Source organism: Papaver somniferum, chromosome 11 (genome assembly GCF_003573695.1).
Source record: "Papaver somniferum cultivar HN1 chromosome 11, ASM357369v1, whole genome shotgun sequence".
NCBI lineage: Eukaryota > Viridiplantae > Streptophyta > Magnoliopsida > Ranunculales > Papaveraceae > Papaver > Papaver somniferum.
The window spans coordinates 126966015-126981154 of record NC_039368.1 but is presented as its reverse complement, the minus strand read 5'-3'; positions in this window follow the sequence as shown (position 1 = coordinate 126981154).

The following is a 15140-nucleotide window of genomic DNA, read 5'->3' as shown; positions in this document are numbered from 1 at the left end:
GTAGGGTTCAAACTCTATGACCTTGCAGAGTGCAGCCGAGCTAGTAACACAAAAAAAAAAAGAAGTGCAGCTGCAATGAACTCAGCACTGTGGTCAAGAAGAATCTGAATTCATACATGACCAATGAAGAAGCTATCGATCTATATATAGTACTACCATAAAACCTAGAACCCATATTGATGTTGTGACCACCTGAAAACTGTCATCTCCTCATCTTCTTCTTATTCCAATGCAGCTGCTGGTCCTAAACATGCACCAAAAAAGAACCTATAGATGATAGTTCTTGGTTAACCTAACCTATAACAAAAGACAGTGATTAAACAACAAAAGAAGAAAAAGAAGAAGAAGAAGCAGAAGAAGAAGATTAGGGTTTTCCTTTTTGGTTTTACAGCTACTCTTTTTGCCATTCCAAACCAGACTCATGTTGACACGCTGCACTTGCAGTGTTGCCATTTTTAACCAATCAGGAAGTCATTTAATTTGTACTGTACTCTACAGTAAACAAAACTCATACTCTCAGGTTAAAAAAAATATAAAGATGAATGGTACATTTGTTTGCAAATGCTTTGTATAAAGTATAAATGTCGTGTATATGGTTTTGATCTTTTAATGAAGCATCATCAAGTGTAATAGTACTAGAACCATGTGGTTCTCCACTTCTATCTGCCATGATCCATGCATAGTGATTTAGAGTAAGTGATTGACGAAGGACTCGCGGACAATCTTTTTTACTCCAACTTCAAAATGTATGGGTGAGAAAAAACTGTTGAGAAGTAGTGACAGAAGCAGGATTGAAATTCTAAACGGACTAAAACCAAGGTTTGAAAAACATCCGTTTTTTTCTAAAAAAAAAACACCCGTTAAAACGGTCACACCCATATACCGTGACCGTGAGGGTCCCCGAACCCTATGTCTATATAATGCCGATAAATAGGAAATAACGGCAGTTTTTTAGGATCGTTTTTCCGTTTTCACACACGTTAGAACCGTTTTTCTAAAATTGAATTTTACGTTTTTGCCATCTAAATAACATTTTAACGTAAGTTTTTTAGACCATTTTTCCCGTTTTCACGTCAGTTATAAACGTTTTTTAATAAAAAAGAATATAAAAATATTTCCTTACAATTCTTTATACTTTAAATTAAAGATTAAAAAATTACAACTGATATTTTAAAAATAAAAGAATAAAAGAATAATATATAGAAAACGTAATAACAACGTTATTAGACCCGTTATAACTGTTTTCACGCACGTTGTAACTGTTAGATAGGAATTTCAAACCATAATTCTTTTTCATTTTCTATTTATCCGTTATAACGCCCGTTATTTTAGAATAACATATAAAAAACGCGTTTTTTATCTAAATAACGCGTTTTTTGCCTGAAACGTGCTCACACTCGTCAAAACGCGTTATAACGGTCACGCTCAGTGGTCGTGACCTGTTTTTCAGACCTTGACTAAAACAGTAAGAGTGGACTAAATGCGAGTTTGATATCTTTGTGAGTTTTAGAAAAGTGTTTTTCTGTTGTGCTCGCCCATAGTTCTAGATGTCGTAACTGTTGACCCACTTCTTGGTTAAGGTGATAAATTTGTAGAAATTTATCTCCTGGTTTCGTGGTGTAGTTGGTTATCACGTCAGTCCAACACACCGAAGATCTCGGTTCAAATCTGGGCAAAGCCAACTGTTGATTTTCCTTTTTTTATTCATCCTCCTTTTTTTATTTTTTTATTTTTTTTTTTTTGCAAACTTGCAAAATCCGCCATTTACTGGTAGTGCTGGCCAGTGGAAAATAATTAAGCTTTAAGTCCCCAAAGATCCATCCAAGTAAGGAACAAGGCAGCAGGCTAGGTGCTTAGCATTTTGACCCTTAATCCAACTACTACTAAATGCAAATTAGTGAATGCAATTAAAAGCAAAGCGAGATGAAAATTTATATGATTGTTTGACTTGAAGGAAAAATTATAGCGCATGAGATATGGAAATGATAGAAAGAGGACCCATCTTAAATATATGCTTAGTTTGAGAATCTTGACTTGTTAATTTGCTTTAAACAAAAACTGAAATATAAATCATTTTTGTTTATCTTTTTCGTGAAATCTAATCTTTCTAAGTGAAATATTGGCAGACCATGACCATCTCTCAAAAGGGTAATAAAAGATATCATCCAAAAAGAAAAATAAAAATTTTGTTGGTTGACATCACCAAATCATACTTGTATAAAAGTATATATTAGTTAATTGTGAAACAATAATAAGGTGATGGGATCCTTCTTTTTACGGTTATTTTCTAGACAGGGTGCCAACTATCAAGTGGTCTGATAGTTGGCATACTATTTTTTACTATGGAGGTAGGAATTTGAATCCAGTAATTGTTAGAGATTTAGACGTGTTGTGCTAAATGGCGTGTCGTCCTGTGTTGTGCCAGAAAAATAAACGTGTTGTGCTGTGCTTGCACATTTATTTTATGTTTTCCAAAATAAATATTTTTGAGATATTTTAGTTAGTACATGTATTATTACGGATCTAAATTAGCATAACGAAAATAAAATGTCAGAAATTAGCTCAAACAATGATTTTTTTGTGAAATATCCATCAAATGTGATGTATTGTGCTGTATTTTACACACGACGTGGCGTGTTTTTTTCGCGTGTCGTGCTGTGCCACGTGATGTGTCGTGCTGATGTGTCTATTTGCCTGGCACAGCACATTAAACAAACGTATTGTGCAAGCAGGTCTCTTAGAGCAGCTGATATAATCCCTGAAGCAGGTTAAGACCATGACCTCCATACTCATATCCGGCCTATGGCCAGCTGGTAAAAGAATTTATTGTGAGAATGGCCATCAAGAATAATCAAGCCCTCGCGGCCTCGCCGTCCGGTTTGTCTGGTGAGTGTCAAACCTCTAAGCTGTGATCTTCGTATGTAGGTATAGAGATGGGTCCGCTTGGAGACGATCGGACGAACCAACAGAGTTGATGCGAGGGACCTGCGAAGCACACAATCGTACCCTGAATCTTCTCGTCTATGGTGTGCATAGAGAAGAGGAGCTAGCTAGGAGATGAAAAGGATGATAAAATGACCCACAGACTCGCAAAGTGAAAGAAAATTAAAGCCTGAAGCTCTCTTCAAAAAGCTGCGACTCCACTATTGCAATATGCATCATTTCCAGAGACCCTTTGTGTTCATTTCCACATAGCAAAAGCTTATGATTTTGTCTCCTACACAAAGCACACAAAGTGTTTAGCTTCATCATGGCCGTTGAGTTGAGTAGCTAGTAGTACCACCAAGTCAATGCCACACTTATAATTTGTATCCAAAAGATTTATTTCTTTTCTTTTTCTTCCTTTCTTCTTCTTTACTTCGAGCCTTTGCAGGTATTGGAAAGAGTAGTAGTAGAGACAAATTGAAAACAGAAGTGTGTTTCTTGAATAGTTAGAAAGTGGTAATGAGTAAGGTTTAATTTTAGTACCTATAGATCAGCTTCATGAATCATAATCCTCCCACATGAAAATTTGAATACCAATGTTAGTAGTGCTCACTAGCTATTGTCAGTAGTGCAGTATTGTCATTATTAATCTTTCCTTTTTTTTTCACTTTTTACTTTCCCAAAATGAAATTATCGCCTTTCAAAATGTCATTATAGAAAAAGCAGGATTAAATGGCGAGGATTGTCTTGTTGCCAAGTTTTCCAAGGAGATTACCAATCCGGAGGATCAAATGACGAGGATTGTCTTGTTTTATATGAATTTTGTAACCCTCTATATCAACCACGCGGAAGAAAAAAGAAAGAAAAAACCAGATTGATATAATAATGAAAAATCTCACAGGAGATTACCAGTCCAGGGGCTCCAGTGATGAGAATTGTTTTGTTTTGGATATAAATAGATTAGTGCTACGTTGATCCGGGATGGGTACCAGGAGAAATCCCGTGTCTCACAGCCCCTGGGACCCGCTAGAACTTGCAAGGGTGGGCTTATGGGTCCCACTGTAGGTCCCATTTTTTGTGTCTCGCGGTAGCATCCACGGGATTCATGCCCAACGAATGTAGCATAGTCGGCATGCAAAGTCAGGATTGATAACTACAGGATCATAAGTTACCTATCCAATGTGGGTTTTGTCTCAACAACAACCTATAATGCTGGGGAAAAAAAAGAATAATCTACACCAAGTGCTTAAACCATTTGTACGACAAAAATTATACCAGGTGACTCCAAATTTAAGGTAAATAAATTCACCAGTTGATGGTAAAAAACCCTAAAGCTGCTCTTAGTTGTTATATGCATGACAAATTAAGATTCAAGGTTTTAGCTGAGATATGGAATCCAATGACAAAATGTAAACTTGATAACATATGAATGCGATAATTCATGAATGTAAGTGATATAGTGGACAAAAAGGCAGAAGACAAAGATCCTAAAAATATATATGTCGAGGAAGAAATCCATACTGCATCTCCTTTTTGTTTTCAAAGAAACAAAAACAAAAGAGTACTTAGAGGTTGTTATTATTTTATTATAATACAAAAAAACAGGGACGGACCTACCCCTGGACTAAGGGGGCTAAAGTTCGGGGTGGTCTTGCTAATCCACAAGCCTAAATTTATTTATTTTTTGTTCGACCAAGCTTTTAGCCCAGGTCTTAAAAGAAAATTTATACTTCCTGGATCCGTCACTGCAAAAAAATATGATCTATCCATATCCTGATATCCAGTACAGATTTCATACACATTCATTTCAAACCCATCTCCACCAACAGTGAAGCTGTTTCACACTTGTTCATCCCTAATCTGCTTAGTTAGTGCGGCTTAAACTTGATTAGTTGAGATTAGTTTAATGTTTTAATCTCCAAACAAAAAGGAGGGCGCTCTTTTGTCGTCATGCGCAGACAAGGTTTACCAAACTTTATAGTTATTCTCAAATCTCATCAGGAATCTCGCAGTACTCCATGTTTTTTACCCATCATCCAATGTAGTTGGTTCAGTTGTATTCACTTTCTATTAGCAGGAGCATTTGGAAGAAGAAGAAGGAAAAAAAATGACAGTTTTATTTGTATGTTTCAATAAAAAAATGACAGTTTTTTACAGTTTCATTAGATTTCAATATGAACTTCGGGTTTTGAGTTCAGTTAGGATTTGAGGCAGATAATCTGACTTCTGACTCGGATCGAGTTAGACGTCGAATCAGATCCAAACAAGTAAGTTGTTAGTAACAAAGTATCAAGCGGTTCACCTGTTGTTTTTTAGGGTTGTTTTTAGTTATCGCTAATGTGAGTGTGGAATTCAAGCAAGTTGATGCATGCTTTGGATTCAACTGTGTCTAATGGCTGCTCTGCTCTTGTTGAGTAACCATTTACAATAAAAATCAAAATTGAAGTACATAAATGATGTTCCTACTAAAAGTACATAGCTCATAGCTGCCCGGCCATTCACCAAATGAAACTTCATTCCTAAGTCTCTCTGATTGCATGTATACTAAAAATCCGAAAAGGCGATATAGGCTAGATTTGAAGGTGGACTTACATGGTGGTCTAAGTTCTACGACTAACGCTTTCATTGTAGCTTAATAATAGGTTCAACTAAGTCATATTTATACAACCAACTATCAATAGACTAATACTTCCATTTTGGTGGTCATCTTTTGTGTGCTTAATCCTTCAACCCCTAACCGTGGATGTATATTCTTGTTAAAGAGGGCATCAATATTGAATAGTTCCCGGCAATGATGTTTGTTTCCTCATCGACAAAAATCTTGCTCTAGGCCTACACATAGATTTTGTATTTCATAACTATTTGTGTTATGTTATTTCATGACTACAGTACAAAACTTCCAATTTCAAAGACCAAATATAAGTATTGCATTTGGATCCTGGATTAACACCGGACATGCATGTGGATTATGGCGTGCTTATGGATTGCAGCTCACAAACACCTGAACTAGACCTTGGAACAGGAAATCCACACACTACCAAGACTTCGCTCTGATACCATGTAAGAAACTCATCGAGATACACGCGATGTGCGACTATCTCTAATACTTTTTATCCCGACATAAATTTGGAAATGGCACCGGAAACTTTAAATCTTCGAAATGCTTAATTTGGTGAGGTGATTGTTATCATCCGAAAGTATAAAACTGTAACAGGTTGAAAGTATTTGTATAATTATACAGATCTATGTGAACAATGTGGACAGTTTGGAAACCATATTGGATACATTGCTTGCTTGCCAAAGTGGCTTTAATTTCACAGAGATTTCAGAATCAAAACAGCAACCCTATCTCCATCTGGTCGAAATGATTTTTAAGTAACAGTGACAAATCATCAAATATGCATACATAGGTCGACAGATGATCTCAATCCATTGGTTGACAAACAAAAGTTACTAAAAGGCCGTGGTAGGGTCATTTGCCCCCAGCCTGAAAGTTAAAAAAGTTACAAAAGCATGACGTCACCAAAATGATTTTTACAGCTTTCACTCAATACATAAGAAAAGTGAAAACTCTCTATCGAGCAGGGAATGTCTGTCTGTCGCTGTCCTTTTTTACCTTTAATTTCAAGATGAAAATAAAATAAAATGAACGGTTAGTATTTAATCAGAATGATTCTTTTTCAATGATCGGATTAATCTTGCCCGTCTAAATTACTGACAGACTTAATTTCTTTTGTGCATATTTTGACTGACGTGATAATGAAGCAAAGGAGAGACAGATGATGAAATCTGTCGGCTGATAAGGAGACAAGTGGCAGTGATAGGAAATTGTACTATCAAACAAGTGGAAAAACTACAAAATAGTGGTAAAATAGGAGTAAAAAGCAGCTAATGAGACCACATAGGGTCCGGACCGCTAGATTCTCCTCGATTATCACAGTCACACAGTAATAAAGTTTGTTAATACAGCTCATAAGATTAAAATTTTACATGACTAATGATATGATAGTTTGGCTATTGTGTAGTGTACTGCTATGGAGGAGTGGTCCTCCGCCACTGGTGGTGGCGACGGGTGTTGCATCTGTTCGATCAATGTTACTCTCGAATTAGGTACCAGTCATGATATCATTCCTATTTGGACCGCAAGATTGATGTTCTTTGACAATTACCAAAGTTTTCACATGGAAACCGAGATAAAATATAAAGCCGGCCTAGATCTCGCCAAGAATCTTCAATTTCGGTTTATAGTCGAGACGAGTTTCTTGATCTCGGCGAGATGAATTTGACCGAGAAACTCGTTGAGATTCCACCGAGATATGACCGAGATATGACCGAGATTCCACCAAGATCTCGTAGGACAAGTTTTACTTATAAAATTTAGTAATAAAAATTAAAAATTTCACTAAGAATCTCTCCGATTTAAAGCTATCTAAATGTCTCGGTCTCAGATAGAGCCGGACCATTACCCCGGAATATTGACTACATTAGTTCTATATGAACCATCCAATGGAACAATGTCAAAAACTATAAACTTCAAAAATGAGAGGGATGAATACTTTTTGGCGACTGTTGCGTTCAACTGAATGTCACAGGGCATGGTAAAAATATAAAATGTATGAGATAGGTGGCTTTAGGATTATTCTTTCAAATATAGTTAGCCAGCTGATCAGCCGGATGATTACAGTCTCTACTTATATATGTTACATTACAAGAAGAAAAGGAAGTTACCATATCTTTGATGTAGATTAAATGAATATCTTAATAGCATTGCATGTGGCGAGCCCATTTCAAATTTCTCAAAATGACTAGAGCTTCAGCCTGATCAATATCTCATGTTGTTGTTAAAATAGCTTTTGCAACTAAGAAGTCTCCTCTATCATTTCAAAGAATAAGACTCATACCAACATAGTTATTAAGGTTAGGTATAGATGCATCAAAAGATATAGATATAGAGACCCATCCAGGATGAGGAGGAGACCATATGCGGATGTAATGATCTAGAGGGAATTGCATATGTAGAATTTTCTATCCAGATGACTATATGAAAACTGCTCGCAGTAATGAAAAATACTATTAATAGTACTTAAAAGATTAAGATTAAGATGTTCAAATATTAAGACGCATCCACATTTCCCAATATACCATATTCTAACCATCACCAGGATTTAAATAATTATCTTGCTGATAGGATATTGAATTTTTCTTATAGTCTACGAAAAAAAATATTCTTATAAGTTGTTGATCGGTAGAATGTAGTGCAACAGATATTCAGAAATCACAAACCATACAACTACCTCAAGGTGAAGATGAATGGCAGTTTTATTTTAAGAACCACATATTGGTCACATATGAGTCTGATGAGGAGAGTATTTCAATACCACAAACTGAACTGGGAGAATATTGTGAGATAATTTCCACACAAAAATTTATAGTTTATATGGAAGCTTCATATGCCATATCATGCACATTTTATTATTGAAAGAGTAGAGAAATGAGTTGAAAAATTCACATATGGTTGATGCTCCCGATAAATGAGTTGATGATAAGTAGAACTCACTATAAGTTTACCAGATTATGTGAGAGACAGCCGATGAAAATTCAAAGAATGATGATGTAATAAATGACCATTGCCGATAGCCCAAATATGATGTTGTTTAACAATTTTAAGAACTTTGAGAATGCTTATCCGAATCCAAGTAATATTTGATAGTAAATTATATGTCAAAAGATGTTTGTTGGTGAAATACCTATGTTAGAGTACTTGAAACCACTTAGAGGTTGGTTCTGTTAACAATCTCAAGGCCAATATCGCAAGCATAACTAGATTAAACATTTGAGTATTTTTAAAGTCTAATACACCAAGTCTCTTAGGGAAGTACAAGGAATTCCATGACGTGTAAGAATTACCTCGACAAGTTAATTTTATTCCATCAGTATTTGTTGTTGAAGCTGATTCATCTGCTTTACAATGGAGTTTGGTATAAGGAAGTAATTCATATGAAAATTAGCCATAATACTGATGGATGACTGTATTTGAGTAGATCTCCTAGCTTGATCTATTATTTTTCCACGCTTCCCTTATAGCTTAGACTTCATCTTGTCTATAGTTGTGGTGAAACATCGTATCTTGTTTATCGAAAGTAAATAATTCAATCCCTAAGTATTTGTCAGTGAGTTACATTTGTTGCATTCCAAACAGTTGCAAGATAACTTTGCATGATGAAAGGAACATGTTGTAACTTAAACAAATGCTTTATTTCTAATAATTAATTAACTGACTGGTGAGAAGAAATAAACGTGATATTCATCGAGTTATTATCTAGTGACCTTTAGTAGACAACACATAATCATTCACAAAAAATAAATGATATAATAGTCGAGCTATGAATTGTTGGTTTTACTCCTTTGATAAATCTTCCAGTTTGAGCATGTTGAATTAACCGGATAAAGCATTCCATGCAGAGTATAAAAAAATACAGCAATAAGCAATCACCTTGTCGAAGTCCACGGTAGGGGAAGAAGGCATGTGCTCGAGAACCATTTACCAATAAATATACGGAAACTGTGTTGATGCATCGATAAATTAGTTGACACCAGTGAGTAGAAAATCCCATTTGTTTCATAATTTGGAGTAAAATTAACCACTTCATACGGTTAAAATCCTTGGGCATATCCAACTCATACCTATAATCCCCTGAGAAAAGTTGTGACATTTCATATACGCAATCACTTCATGAACAACCTGATACAAATGTTGGTTTCCAAAGAGATACTAATTTAGCAATGATGGGTTTGATTGTGGCTATGTGTTAGAGCATTGCTCGGTCGAACTCGCATGCATTGATATCTCAAGCATGTTTGTCAATGTTAGTGATCAAAACTATATGTCTTGATTTCTAGTATACTTATGACTAAGTCTCGGTCTAGGATAGTTAGGAATAGTTGAGCTCCAGACTCCATGGCGATTATCTTACGAAGACAAAGAACTACTCAAGGAACTAGTGAAACTTCATCCGACCAAAAGGTATGTGGAGACTTGAACTCATCTGTCACTCAAAAGTCTATCTACTCTATCTCCTACTCTTGAGACAAAAGTCGTATAAGTATGATAGTTTTCATACATACACATTTGCTATTTCGATCCGAGTTTACTCGCCTATCTTTTTCTCGAAACATGTGTCGGTAAGCTTTTTCTTTAACCATTTTCATCTTTACCCGTGAAGAAAGTCATGATGACGTTTCAATCTTGAAAATAGATTTGATGACGATAGTCGATTCTTTATGTCTAACGACTATTATAACATTATAGAAGAATGTTTCAATGATTGAAATGTAGAGTTGAGATTACGTAACCAACTATGGATATAAGCACATATAGTGTGTTCGCACATTAGTGTATAAATCCATGTACCGGAAACCAAGTGTGTGCATATGTGTGCATGCGGTATTGGTGAAGGAGACGGGTTAGGTACGCGTACCCATACGCGTACTGGCGGAAGTTTTCGTACCGAAAATTTCTGTTGTAGTTTGTAAAGTTTGCAAACTGAAAACTAGTCACCTAGGTATGCGTACCCGTACGCGTACCCATGGAAGTTTTCAAACCGAAAATTTCTGCTGAGTTTTCAAACTCAAGTCCGGTTGCTATGGTACACGTATCCGTACGCTACCTAAGCTGGTTATATTTCTCAAATCGGTAGTTTCATGAACTTAAACAATAAATCAATAAGGAATGCAATCTTTGTAAACCGTGGATATATTGTTCATGAATTTATTCAAGTGAATCAAACCGATTTTGTTTCAATTGTGTTTATGTATAAAGATTTAAGCAATTGAACAACTCTTGAACTAGTTCTTATGAGTCATTTGAACTACTTATGAGAAAGATGAATATGGTCAATATGAAAGTGCTCATATGGCTAACCATTGGTTAACTATTTGTGAACCAACTAAGTGTACACGTTTAGGAACGGTTACTCAAACCTAAATGAATATATTTCATTTGTGTGTATGACAAGCTAAGTTTCGATCTAACGGTTGAAAGATATTAGCTTGGATAAATCAGGTTTTTCATCTAACGGTGAATATTGAATGCTTTGTTACCAAGGTAACTTGGAATTCAAACCCTGATTTGAAAATTATATAAGGGAGACGTCTAGCAACTGGAAAAACTAATCCCCACACCTCCTGTGTGTGATACTAGTTGGTTTTGCTAGAGTCGATTCTCCTTTAACCGTAGGTTTCTTCTCGAGACCTTGTCCGTTAATGACTTAAAGACTTCATTGGGATTGTGAAGCCAGACGAAACTACTTCTCTAGTAGTTGAGAGATCTGATCTTGCCATTTTCTATCGTACGAGTTCAATTGTAAGATTGGCTTGAGATTATATCTCTGATAGGGAAAGATAAAAAGAAATCACAAACATCTTTATCTCATCGTTTGTGATTCCGCAATATCTAGTTTCGCTACCAGACGATTTAGATTATTGTGAGGTGATTGATAATTCAAGGCCATTCTTCGGAAATATAAGTCTGGGTTATCGATTGGTTCCTGTTCACCTTGATTTTATCAAAAGACGGAATAAAACTTGTAGGTTTATCTGTGGGAGACAGATTTATCTATTATCGTAGACTTTTCTATGTGATACAGATTTTTTTATTAAAGTCTTCGACTTTGGGTTGTATCAACTCTTGGTTGTGAGTGAGATCAGCTAAGGGAATCAAGTGTGCAGTATCCTGCTGGGATCAGAGACGTAAGGAGCGCAACTGTACCTTGAATCAGTGTGATATTGATTATGGTTCAACTACAGTCCAGACCGAAGTTAGTTTGTAGTAGGCTAGTGTTTGTAGAGGCTTAATACAGTGTGGTGTTCAATCTGGACTAGGTCCCGGGGTTTTTCTGCATTTGCGGTTTCCTCGTTAACAAAATTTCCGGTGTCTGTGTTATTTCCATTCCTCATTATATTTTGTTATGTAATTGATATTTTGTATCGATCGATTGTGAAATCCAACCTTTGGTTGTTGATTGGAAATTGATTGATCCTTGGATATTGGTTTTTGGTACCATCCAAGTTTATTATCCTTGTATTTGATAAAGACTCGCAAATTCTTATTTGCTTGAGTAAAGATCAAATCAAGTGAGAGAGATATTAACTCCTCGATATACTTTTCTCTAGATTGAGTCTGACTGTGTAGTTGATTCTCTAGAAATTATATTGGAGTTAGTCCATACAGATTGTTAATAGAAATATTGGGTGTGGTTGTTAGACCCCCGCTTTTTCAATTGGTATCAGAGCAGGCAAACACGTTCAAGACCTTACAAGTCTGTATTAGTAGCGATCTGACTCTATGGACAGAGGTGCTATCTCTATTAACGTACCACCAGTCTTCGATGGCTCTAATTACTTATGATGGAAAATTGCTATGCGAGCTTTTCTTCAAGCGCGTGATTTTCAATCATGGGTGTATGTTGTTAATGGCTATGAGGCTCCCGTTGTTGCAGTATATAACGTTAATGTTCCAAAAAATATTGGCGAATACGATGCTGCTGAGATACTTGATGCGAAGCATAACTCCAATGGTTTGAATGCCATCATACATGCCATTACCCCAAATCTTCAGCACCATGTGTCAAATTGCACTAAGTCTAAAGATGTGTGGGATATCTTAGAAACCGTATTCGAAGGAAATACCAGTGAAAAGGAAGCTAGGCTTCAAAACCTTAATTCCGATTGGGAAAACCTTCGTATGGAAGATGAAGATTCATTTGATGAGTTTAATCACAAAGTTTCTGAAATTGTTAATGTATATTTTGCATTGGGTAAGACTATTCCTGAAAAGGATATTGTGATGAAAATTCTCAGATCGTTGCCATCTAGATACGATTCTAAGAAGCATACAATTGTTGAGGGAAATAACCTTTATAATCTCTCCAGAAATACGTTGGTTGGGAAGATTAAGATCTTTGATCATGAACATTCATCCAAATCTAAGGATGTTGTGTTCAAAGCACTAAAAGACACAAAATTACTTGATAAAAGTAAACATGTGTATATCTCTGAAGATGATCACCCTGAGACAGATTCATCAGATCAATATCTTGACAAATCGGTCTCGATGATCACAAGACAGTTTAGAGATCTTCTATTGAAGAGAAGTAAACAGTTCTCCAGAGATAAGCCTAAAGCATCAGTCAAACCTCATAATCGTATTCCTCCTAAAAATAGGGACACAGATGAAACTGATGACGAGGATATTCGTTAGTGCTTTAAGTGTAAAGGATTTGGTCATTTGAAAATGAGTGCCCAAATCGTAGAAAATACACTGGGAACAAAGGTCTTGCTGCGACACTTGATGAGATGTCTGACAACTATGATTATAATGAAGACAAAAAATCAAGTGTTGCTCTTCTATGTGAAAATATTGATTTTTATAATTGTAGCAATACATACATCAATCTTGATAATCTTTTAGAAGAGAGCCCAATCAAGATGGAAGAATCAATTGAACCCTCTGTTGGAAACCCTTCGTTTAATGTTTCAGGATCTACCTTGTGCCTAGAAGCTTGCATTTCAAAGGCGCCTGAATCATCTTTTGCGTTGACATGCTCCTATTGTTCTCTCAGGGACATGAGTTTTCGAAGTGTTTCAAGTACAAACACAAGATGAGATATGTCAACAAGCGTCAACGAAGAGCAAATCGTGATCTAGCCACCAAGCTTAAACTCGCAGAAAAAACAGCTGGGGTATGTAAGATCTTATCTTCCTTGAAGAGATTAGTTTCCAAAGATATAACTAGGCCATTAGAGAAGAAAACATGGTCTAAACATACGGAAAGGAAAGGTTCCATGAATTCCAACCAAAAGGGTCATGGTGGACAAATTGTTGTTCACCACAGCACAACTTGATTGTGTTGTACTGTGCATCTTGTCTCATGTGCCTGTTCAAAAGAGACAAGATCTTGCACACCTCAAGCTTTAAAATAATTTTTTTTTGTTTTCTAGCTTTGTGTTGTTTGGTTTTTGGAATTCCTTCATATCACTGTTGATATTGGAAAGGGCCTGTTTGTCAAAAGAAGAAGGTCATCCTTGATTGCGTCAAAGCCAGGCATCTTGCTCGCATCGTTGACCGAAAAACTAATGTTCTAACTCATGAACATGGCGTCTCTACGGTCAAGAAAATCAAGGATATCAGTGACTCCTATTTTGATGGACCTTTTCAAAGGTATGAAATAATCAAAGAATACTGAGTTATTTTTCTAGTAAATCTTCTATTTTCGTGTTTTATTTAGAAGAATAATTAGAGTTTGGAATAGCCATTATTGTGAGTACACACAACTATGTCCAACGTTTTCATCTTCATGTTTTTAGATTTATTTGTTTAAATTCTAAAGTTTGGTTTGGAAGATGATTTTTGTAGTATTAATCTTTATGATTTTATATATTGCAATGTGTTATGGGATATGTGTGTTTGCGTCCGTGAACTACTATTGTCCCATACAATGTCAAAAGTTATCTATTTTATATGTCGATATGCAAGTATTGATACAAGATCGATGAACTTTTGACAAACAAAAGTTAAGCCTATTATGTCAATTTTTGATGGAAGATAGGTTAAAATCTTTTGTTAACAAAGATTATGTATATTATATGTCGTTATGCAAATAGTGATGAAAATAAAATGAATCTTTTTATATTTCGCAGTATTGATCTTTCCCTGATCCATATCTTATGTGTATACAGCAATGCTCCATAAGGTTTTCTTGTGTTGAGCATAAAACGATTGAGTTAATCATTTTTTATGGTTAACATAGTCGTAGCTCCGTAAGTTCGCTTGTGTTGAGAATGTTCAATTAAATTGATCACCTTTGTGTTTAATTTGATTATGTCACTACACCATTTTAAGGTTTTAGCAACCCAGAGTAGCAACAACACTAGTGTCGTTGCGAAATTTCCCTTGCTAATTTTCGTTGCTAATATTTCACAACCGCGCATTGCTGTTGCTAATTTCGCAACCCCGAAGATTCTGATGCGAATAGCAACCGCTAGTTGTTCGTGCATGCGAAGCGCGCGTGTGGTCTGAAACACTTTGACTTGTTTTTACGCCCAAGTCAAAGTTTGGTCAAGTCCTCTTCTTCTTTTTTCCACCCCTTCAGCCTTATCCGCATTATCTTTCATCCCTTAAGAGTTTTCTCAGCCACATTTTTTTTACATCCTCTTTCT